Here is an 11,001-nt window from a genome sequence, read left to right as displayed (position 1 = left end):
TCAAATCTCTTATCCCAACTAGTTTAGACCAGACAGAGACAGTGCCAACAGGAAGAGGAGAAGAAACCTGCATGATGGACTGGCACAGGATAAGAATCTAGAGACACAGATGCTCCTGTTTATCAGGATTCATTGAATTGCTATCAAGGAACCAACAACAACAAAAAAATTTTCAAGCTGAAAGTTATTGGAAGCCATGCATGGCTCTTGGCTTATGGCATGTTGTACTTCCTTTTATGCTGATAACCTGTCCTTCGTATGCTGAAGATGAAGCAATAGAAAAATCCAAATATGCCATACAGTGGCCAATCTGCCAAGGTATATTTGATAATTGAAATATAATGGTGAGGTTTATGAAACAAGTAATCTTTAAATACCTAAGACCAGAACTTGAAGTCCATTGATTTCTTGTAACCTCTGCTGAATACTCCACAAAATGGAGAATATACTGCTAAATTAACATTTGAGGTTTTTCCATTTTCTAGGCTTCTAACTAGCTGTACAGACTAGCTATGCTTTAGCTGCATCTTGGATGTTAGGGAAAATTAAAGAATGAACAGAAACAGTCTTCTCTGGAGGTCCAATCATGATCAGCAGTTCGAGACGTTCCTTCCCAAGCGTTTGGAAGGGAAATGCAGATTCCATGCATACTGAAATTAAGGTGAAGAATTGAGAGACTGTATGGTAAGGCCAAAGTTTTATCACATGCACTTCTGGATGCTCAACACTGGTTTCAATGTTTGAATTCTATCCATCATGTCACAAAGGATTACTAATGACAGAGCTAGCATTTGTTATAATATTCCAATGTTTAGAGTCATGTTGTAGGATTGATTTTATAGTTAATGGAAAGGAGATCAACTTCCTTCTTACTTAGTTTGTATGGATGGTTGGTAAGCCTGGCTTGATGATAAGACTGAGTATAATAATTTAATTAGTATATCAACATATGAATGTAGAGGCAAGCCAAAATACTTATTTTTGCTTCAAATTAAATATCTAAATATTAGATAGTTATTTAATGTTCTGTGTAACAATAAAGAAGAGAGTTTTAGTTTTTCTGGTCCCAACATTTTCTATATTAACAAATTTTCCAAAACTGAATAGAATTTAACAATTCCAGAAATAATGCTTAAGTTTTACACATCTAAAGGTATAAGAACTGTTTTATTTTTTATACTTATATACTTTGAGGGGAAAATATTAAAAAAAAAACTATTGTTTTTAAAGAAAAAAGTAAAACTTGAAAATTCCCATGGTCTTGCTTACACATGTGTAAGGTTCTAGTTATTACCATTTAAAATTTTTTTTTGTCATTGCCAAAAATATTAGGGGGATTCTTTTTAACAAATGCTTTTGGAACTAAGAAACTTGTACAGGCTATCCTGTTTCAATGTGTGTATCTATAATATCTACTAGCTTTTGAGCAGGCAGTAAATAGAGAACGGGGTCAATATAAAGTGGAGGCTGTGTTAGGTGGCATGCAGCTTTTCTTAGCAAAGGAAACCAGAATAGTGAGAGCCAAATTATAGTCTTCAACAGGAAAGAGGAATGCTCTAATGTTGCCTGCTGCTCAGTCATCACTTCTGGAGGAAAGCCTTTCTTGATCACCTGTGTGGTACAGGACTATCATTCTGTATCCTATTACCCTGCTTGAACGACTTCATGAGGCTTAGTATCTGAAGATGTATTATTATTTTGTGTATTCATTTATTGTTTGCCTTTCTAACTAGAAGGTAAGCTCCATGAGGGTAAGATCTTTTCTGTATGGTTTACTGCTGTTTGGCACAAGGCAGAGGCTTAATAAATATAGATTGATTGAATAAATGAGTAATGACTTTTTGCTTTTTCAATGCCAAATTTGGCTTTGTTCTTCCTCTGCATTCATCTTACGTGACTGGGAAATGTTGCTCCTTCTTCCATATCCAACAATTACAATAATTCAGGATGAGAGCTGCAAGTTGAGGAAGCTGGTAACCTCAAGGGATATAGGATAAAAAGAGCTGTCTGTTTAGCAAAATATTTTCTTTTATTTCAAAGCTCAAGTCAGGTCTTTGATACTTATCCATAAAGCTGAGAGCCCCAGCTTTAGAGGTTTTGAGGGTCAAGAGCATTTTCATTATAGGTTTCAATAGGCGACACTAAGCAATGCATTTTAATGAGAAATGTTACATTCAATATTTCCCTTCTTTACCTCTATGAGTCCTCCATTACAGCCAAGTTGGACCGTTTGCTTGTCTTCATTCTCCCTCCAGCCCCCACCATCTTCCCTGCACTTCTCTCATCTCTTCCTTTGCCCTGTTGCTGCCTACACCACATTTGCACTGAGACTACACTTTGAACAGGCTGCTCTCAGGCAATGATCGAGCACAGGGGTAAATTAAGGAAGCCCTATTTTTGTGGGGTGCAGGACTCCTTTGATGGGTGACGTTAGCTAAAAGACTCTACATTGGCCTGACCTAAACTGCCTTAGAACTGTTTTTTTTTGAATCTAAGATTCTGCTTATTCAACTCTCCTTCCTTCCTCCTTATAGGACCAAACTTGCATCAGGCTAAAGAATATATGAGCCCGCATACCCAGGCAAAAATATTTCATGTGGAATTCGCCCCATAGAGACACCTGTGTAGTCTGCTTTATGGTGGGACTATGATTCCCTTATTTAAATCCACTGCTCCCTCTCCTTGGTCTCAGCCTCGTGACCTCAGTGGTATGCTAGTAAATGTTTAACAACCAGCTCTTTAAAAAAATTAAAAGAAGCCAGATGCAGTGGCTCATGCCTATAATCCGAGCACTCCAGGAGGCCAAGGCGGGTGGATCACTTGAAGTCAGGAGTTCAAGACGAGTCAGGCCAACATGGTGAAACCCCATCTCTACTACAAAAGAAAAAATTAACTGGGTGTGGTGGCACATGCCTGTAATCCCAGCTATGCGGGAGGCTGATGCAGGAGGATCACTTGAATCTGGGAGGTGGAGGCTGCAGTGAGCTGAGACGGCACCACTGCACTCCAGCCTGGGCGACAGAGCAGGCTGTCTTATTTTGAAGACTCCGTCTCAAAAATAAAATGAAATAAAATTATAAGGCACTGATATGTAGCACCTGATTGTTGCTATGATGTAAATCTTCCCACCGTGGGCAATTTCAAGCTTCCAACATGACATGACTAAATGCAGAGTAAGGAAGAGATGCTCAGTAGCTCACCATTATACAGCATTTTCACACTACAAATATAACAGACACAACTAACCTCAAGGACACAGCTAATAGTAAAAGGTAGCAAATAATTAAAATGGAAGAATTTTGAATATTTATTTTCTTTTGAGATAATATATTGTTATATACTTTAATTTTTTTTCTTTTCTTTTTTTTTTTTTTTTGAGACAGGTTCTCACTTTGTCACAAGGCTGGAGTGCAGTGGTGTCATCACAGCTCACTGTGAGCTGAACATCCTGGGCTCCAGCAATCCTCTGTATAGCTGGGATTATAGGTGTGCATCACCAAGCCTGGCTAATTTTTCTATTTTTTGTAGAGACAAAATTTCACCGTGTTGCCCAAGCTGGTCTTGAACTCCTGGGCTCAAGTTACTCACCAGCCTCAGCCTCCCAAAGTGCTAGGATTATAGGTGTAAGCCACCATGCCTAGCTATAATAATTTTAATAATGGCTGTGTTTAACAACTGGCTCATGAAATTCTGGAAAAGTTAACAGTCAGCACTCAGAAATCTGTGTGAGCTGCCTCAGCACATTACTAGGTTACCACCATCCTGATTTCTGATTGTCCAAGCAGGGGGAGCATGGTCTCTACCCAAGCCACTGATATTGACTTATAAAATGAAAGAGCTGGAAGGGAGCTAAGAGCACATTTTCTCCTACTTGTTTATTTTATGTCCAAGAAAATTGATGTCCACAAAATTTATCCATTCAAGTAAGGAAATTAGCATGAACTGGATCTCAAATGTATATATTTCTGATATACCAGGAACAGCTGATAGAAATTGGATTCCCTCTTTTGCGAATAGATTCTCCAACAAATTTTTTGGCCCTGGAGGATTTCTGCTCTCTAATGGATTTCCTGTGAAACACTGAGTTGGAGGATGACTTTACTAAAAGGTCCCAGACTCCCTTTAATATATAAATTCTTTATATGAGGAATTATTTATAAATTGCCATTCAGGAAAATAAATGCATGCATGCACAAAGCTATTTAATCACATCGTTGTTTATAAGTATACACAGACAGTGTTCCTTAACTTTATTAGAGCCCACTGGAGACTTTTCCCAGGATGCATGCCTAATTAATAAAGGACATTAAAAATAGATGACTATGTTATAAGAGCTCAGTTAACTGTTGTTTTCTTCATATTAGACCAGTTTTTAAAACATTTACTTTCATCTTTTTACTCATGAATTAGCTGGGCATTGATAAACAGCAATGTTTGGCCTTTATCCTTGTATAAAGAATTGTAGCTGCAAATTAAGTAACAATAAAGTATACTGAATATTTTATTTGTACTGCAGTAGATTTTATTTCTAGCAGAAAACAAACCAGAGTTACATCATTCAAAAACGATTATCTTGGGAGTACTGGCAAGATGGCCAAATAGGAACAGCTCTGGTGCACAGCTCCCAGTGAGATCAACACAGGTGAGTGATCTCTGTGTTTCCAACTGAGGTACCTGATTCGTCTCATTGGGACTGGTTGGATAGTGGGTGTAGCCCAAGAAGGGTAAGCTGAAGAAGTGTGGAGCATCATCTTACCTGGGAAGTGTGAGTGGCCAGGGAACTCCCTCTTCTAGCCAAGGGAAGCCATTAGGGACTGTCCCCTGCTCTCTGGCCCAAATACTGCACTTTTCCCATGATCTTCACAACCCACAGACCTGGAGATTCCCTCTGGTGCCTGCAAAACCAGGGCCCTCGGTTTCCAGCACAAAACTGGGTGGCCATTTGGGAAGACACTGAACTAGCTGTGGCAGTTTTATATATATATATATATACACCAGTGGTGCCTAGAGCGCCAGTGAGACAGAATGGTTCAGTCTCCTGGAAAGAGGGAAAGAGGGTTGAAACCAGGGAGCCAAGTGAGCTGACTCAGCAGGTCACACCCCCACAGAGACCAGCAAGCTAAGACCCACTGGCTTGAAATTCTCACAGCCAGCACAGTAGTCTGAGCTTGACCTGGACGGTCAAGCTTGGTGAAGGGAGGGGTGTCCACCATTACTGAGGCTTGAGTAGGTGATTTTAACATTACAATGTAAGCAAAAAAAATTGCCAGGAAGTTTAAACTGAGTGGAGCCCACGGCAGCTCAGCAAGGCCTCTGCAGGCAGACTGTGTCCCTAGGCTCCCTCTTCTCTGGGCAGAGCACCTCTGAAAAAAGTCAGCAGCCTGTCAGGGACTTATAAACAAAGACCCAACATTCTGGGGCAGAGCACCTGGGAAAAGGGGTGGTTGTAGGGACAGCCTCAGCTGATTTAAACATCCCTGCTGGCAGCTCTGAAGAGAGCAGCGGATCTCCCAGCACAGCATTTGAGCTCTGATAAGGAACAGACTGCCTCCTCAAGTGGCTCCCTGACACCCGTGTATCCTGACTGGGAGACACCTCCCATTAGGGGCTGACAGACACCTCATAAGGGAGAGCTCTGGCTGGCATCTGACAGCCACCCTTCTGGGGCAAATCTACTAAAGAAAGGAACAGGCAGCGATCTTTGCCATTCTGCAGCCTTTGCTGATGATTTTCAGGCATGCAGGGTCTGGGGTAGACCTCCAGCAAACTCCAGCAGACCTGCAGCAAAGGGGCCTGACTGTTAGAAGGAAAACTAATAGAAAGAAATAGTTTCAACATCAACAGAAAGGACGTCCACTCAGAGATCCCATCCAAAGGTCACCGACTTCAGAAACCAAATGTAGATAAGCCCATGAAGATGGGAAGAAACCAGTGCAAAAAGGCTGAAAATTCCAAAAACCAGAATGCCTCTTCTCCTCCAAGGGATTACAACTTCTCGCCAGCAAGGGAACAAAACTGGATAGGGAATGAGTTCGACAAATTGACAGAAGCAGGCTTCAGAAGGTGGGTAATAACAAACTTCTCTGAGCTAAAGGAACGTGTTCTAACCCACTGCAGGAAGCTAAGAACCTTGAAAAAATGTTAGACAAAATGCTAATTAGAATAACCAGTTTCAAGGAAGACAAATGACCTGATGAAGTTGTGAAACACAGCACAATAACTTCATGAAGCATACACAAGTTCCATAGCCAAATCTATCAAGCAGGAGAAAGGATATCAGAGATTGAAGAACAATCCAATGAAATGAAGCAAGAAGACAAGATTAGAGAAAAAAGAGTAAAAAGAAATGAATAAAGCCTCCAAGAAATATGGGGCTACATGAAAAGACCAAATCTACGTTTGATTGGTGTACCTGAAAGTGACAGGGAAAATGAAGCCAAGTTGGAAAACACTCTTCAAGATATTATCCAGGAGAACTTATCCAACCTAGCAAGGCAGGCCAACATTCAAATTCAGGAAATACAGGGAACACTACAAAGATACTCCTTGAGATAGCAACCCCAAGACACATAATCATCGAAGTCACCAGGGTTGAAATGAATGAAAAAATGCTAAGGGCAGCTAGAAAGAAAGGTCAGGTTACCCACAAAGGGAAGCCTATCAGACTAACAGCAGGTCTCTCAGCAGAAACAATATAAGCCAGAAGAGAGTAGGGGCCAATATTCAACATTTTTAAAGAATCTCACAGGAATACCTACTACTATCAGAGAATATTATAAACATCTCTGTGCAAATAAACCAGAAAATCTAGAAGAAATGAATAAATTTCTGGACACTTACGCCTTCCCAAGACTCAACCAGGAAGAAGTTGAATTTGTGAAGGACAAATAACAAGGTCTGAAATTGAGGCAGCAATTAATAGTATACATATCAGATAGGTTCCCACTGAATGTTTTTGATGGAGTGAACAAATATGAAAGCATTATGTACTTAATTAAATGCAAAAATCAGTATTAAATATCATAAATTTTAAGAAGCCACATTGCCATTAAATGAAAGTTTAAAAACTAAGCACAATCTATTAAAACACAGTCATGCAACTTTACATACAGGCATAAATCTCTATATATTGCAGTTTCCAGACCACTGCAATAAAGATACTATCACAATAAAGTGAGTCACACACATGTTTTGGTTTTCCAGTGTATATTAAAGTTATGTTTACACAATACTATAGTCTATTAAGCATGCATTGTGTGCATTATAGCATTATATCTAAAAATAAACATATCTTAATTAAAAATACTTTATTGCTAAAAAATGCTGAGCCTTTGACAAGTCATAATCTTTTTGCTAGTGGAAGATCTTGCCTTAATATTGATGGTAGCAGACAGATCAGGGTGGTCATTGCCAAAAATTGAAGTGGCTGTGGAGATTTCTAAATATAAGACAACAATGAAGTTTGTTGCATTGATTGACTCTTCCTTTCATGAAAGATTTTTCTGTAGCATGTGATACTGCTTGATAGCATTTTACCCATAGTAGAACTTCTTTCAAAAATTGAAGTCAATCCTCTCAAACTCTGCCATTGCTTTATGAGTAAGTTTATATAATATTCTAAACCCTTTATTGTCATTTCAACAATGTTCACAGCATCTTTATGAGTAGATTTCATCTCAAGAAATCACTTCTTTGCTCATTCATGAAAAGTAACTCCTATATTATTAGATTGCAGAAATTCAGTCACATCTCCAGTTCTAATTCTCGTTCTCTTGGTATATCTATCACATCTGTAGTTACTTCCTTCACTGAAGTCTTAAACCTCTCAGAGTCATCCCTGAGGATTGAAATCAACTTCATCTAAACTCCTATTAATGTTAGTATTTTGACCTCATCCTGTGAATCACGAATGTTCTTAATGGCATCTAGAATGATGAATCTGTTCCAGGCAGCTATAGCCCTACAATAGGCATTTTTTAAATAAAAAGATTTGAAGTTGAACTTGATCACTGATCCATCGACTACAGAATGGATATCGTGCTAGCAGACATAAAAACAACATTAATTTCCTTGTACATCTCTGTCAGAACTCTTGGGTGATTAGGTACATTGTCAGTGAGCAGCAATATTTTGAAAGGAATATTTTTTTCTGAGCATGAGGTCTCAATGGTGAGCTTCAAATATTCAGTAAACCATACTGTAAACAGATGTACCATCATTCAGGTTTTGCTGTTACATTTGTAGAGCACAGGCAGACTAGATTTAGCATAGTTCTTAAGGGTACTAGGATTTGCAGAATAGTAGATGAGCATTGGCTTTAATTTAAAGTCACCAACTGCATTAGCCACTAACCAGAGAGTCAGCCAGTCCTTTGAAGACTTAAAGACAGACATTGACTTTCCCTCTTTAGTTATAAAAGTCCTAGATGCATCTTCTTTCAATACAAGTCTGTTTCACCAACACTGAAAATCTGTTGTTTAGTGTAGTCACCTTCATTAATGATCTTAGCTAGATCTTCTGGATAAGATGCAGCTTCTACATCAACACTTCTTGTTTCACCTTGCCCTTATATGTGACGGAGATGGCTTCTTTCCTCTAAATCTCATGAACAGACCTCTGTTAGCTTCAGACTTTTTTCTGCAGCTTTCTCACCTCTCTCAGCCTTCATAGAACTAAGGAGAGTTAGGGACTTGCTCTAGATTAGGCTTTGGATCAAAGGAATGTTGTAGCTGGTTTGATCTAACCAGACCACTCAAACTTTCTCTCTGCTAACGACAAGACTCTCACTTTTTAAATCACTTATGTGTTCACTGGAGTAGCACTTTTAATTTCCTTTAAGAACTTTCCTTTGCATCCCCAACCTGGCTAACTGTTTGGCACAAGAGTCCTAGCTTTCAGCCTATCTCGGCTTTCAACACATCCTCCTCACTAAGCTTAATCATTTCTAGCTTTTAATTTAAAGTGAGAAACATGCGACTCCTCCTTTCATCTGTATACTTAGAAGCATTGTGGAGCTGGGCACTGTGGTTCACGCCTGTAATCCCAGCACTTTGGGAGGCTGAGGTGGGCGGATCACCTGAGGTCAGGAGTTTGAGACTGGCCTGACCAACATGGAGAAACCCCGTCTCTACTAAAAATACAAAAATTAGCTGGGTGTGGTGGTGCATGCCTATAATCCCAGCTACTTGGGAGGCTGAGGCAGGACAATCGCTTGAACCCAGGAAGCAGAGGTTGCGGTGAGCCAGGATCGCACCATTGCACTCCAGCCTGGGCAACAAGAGTGAAACTCTGTCTCAAAAGAAAAAAAAAAAAAGAAGCATTGTGGAATTATTAAACGGCCTAATTTAAATAGTGTTGTGTCTCAGGGAGTAGGGAGGCTCAGAGAGTGGGAGAAAGTCAAGGGAACTGCCATTTGGTAGAGCAGTTTGAACACATACAACATTCAGTAATTAAGTTCATCATCTATCAGCACAGTTTGTGGTGCCCCAAAAACAATTACAATGGTAATCTCAAAGATCACTGATCACAGATCACCATAACAGATATAATTATAATTTAAAAAGTTTAAAGCATTGCAAGAATTTCCAAAATGTGTCATAGTTATAAAGTGATCACATGCTTTTGGAAAGTGGCACCGATAGGCTTGCCCAGTGCAAAATTGCCACAGATCTTCAACTGGATAAAACAACAACAACAATGCAGTATCTGAGAAGCTCAATAAAGCAATGTGCATGAGATATTACTACATTACATAATGCAGTATAAATTTCCTTTGTGACTGTTACTGGTTCGAAAGGCAGACTGATTTAAGCCAAGACAGCATCTCTTAGAATAATGGTGTTACTACACAAGGTGATACCTTCCAGGAAAACATTTGCTTGGGTGTTCACATTCTAAATTATTTATTTTTAAAAACTATACTCACCACTTCTGTAGTCAGAGCTCTACGTGGTTAGAAATCATTTTGAAGGCTAAGGGAAAGCAAGTTATTCAAGGCCAACCTAGGAGGAATCGGACACAATCAGTAACTAACTCCTCAGAGGTGCAGTGAATGTGGTGACCCCTTACCAATGACAGACCTGGCCGGGGAACTCAGCGTTTTTAGTGTGATCAGTCGGTATCCAAATCCTCTGGCTCTGGTGGATTTCTTCTTAACATTTTTACTCACAGCTGTCCTCAGCATCTTGCCATTTGAAGCATGCAAAAGTGGAGAAGGATGTTTATACATCGCCACTTCTTTGTTGATTAGAATAGGTAGGCTACTGTATTCTTAAGAACTTAAAGATGTTGATTTGGCTTACCCCTGTTAGGACATAGAGGATCATTCCGTCCTTTCTTGAACTCCTCTCCCTTTCCTCTCATCCCACCATGCACAAACCATGCTAGCTCTTCCAAGTAGCATTGCTTTATAATGCAGAGAAGATTTTGCTGTTATACTTAGGAAATCTCATCTCAACTTAACAGTTAGTCACAGTCATTATTTAAGTCTCCATATTTATTTATCTTAGCTTCTCTCTGTACCTTACTATCTTTATTGTCTATTTTTGCATTGCTGTGGAAGTGGCTTTTATTGTGGCTACCTCAAATTCTAAGATTGAAAGGAATATACTCTAAATTGGTAAATTATTTTGAGAATTATATAGAAACAAGAGGCAATGTGAAATTGGCAGGACTGTTGACAGATTTCCAGTTTTGATACCTTGTATGATCTTGATCAAGGTAATTCATCTCATTGAATCTAGTTAATTCACCTGAAAAGCAAAGATATTGACTTGGTTTTTTCTCATAGAACTGTCATAGCATGTACAGTGTACAATATTTTAAAACTTCAAGTAAATGTGCTATCTGCTGGAAAATAACATAAAATAGCTTTAATAGTAACTGAGATCATATGTTAAGCTAGAATTTACCAAAATTATCATTCTTTAAAGATCAAGAAAGAAGAGACATGTGATTTCCTAGAAATAACAAAATGTCATCAAATACACTGCTGTGCTGACA

The sequence above is a fragment of the Sapajus apella genome, unplaced genomic scaffold (assembly GCF_009761245.1).
Source record: "Sapajus apella isolate SASKATOON/1434 unplaced genomic scaffold, GSC_monkey_1.0 scaffold1, whole genome shotgun sequence".
NCBI classification, from domain to species: domain Eukaryota; kingdom Metazoa; phylum Chordata; class Mammalia; order Primates; family Cebidae; genus Sapajus; species Sapajus apella.
The sequence above is the reverse complement of the archived record's forward strand: the minus strand, read 5'-3'. Positions refer to the sequence as shown.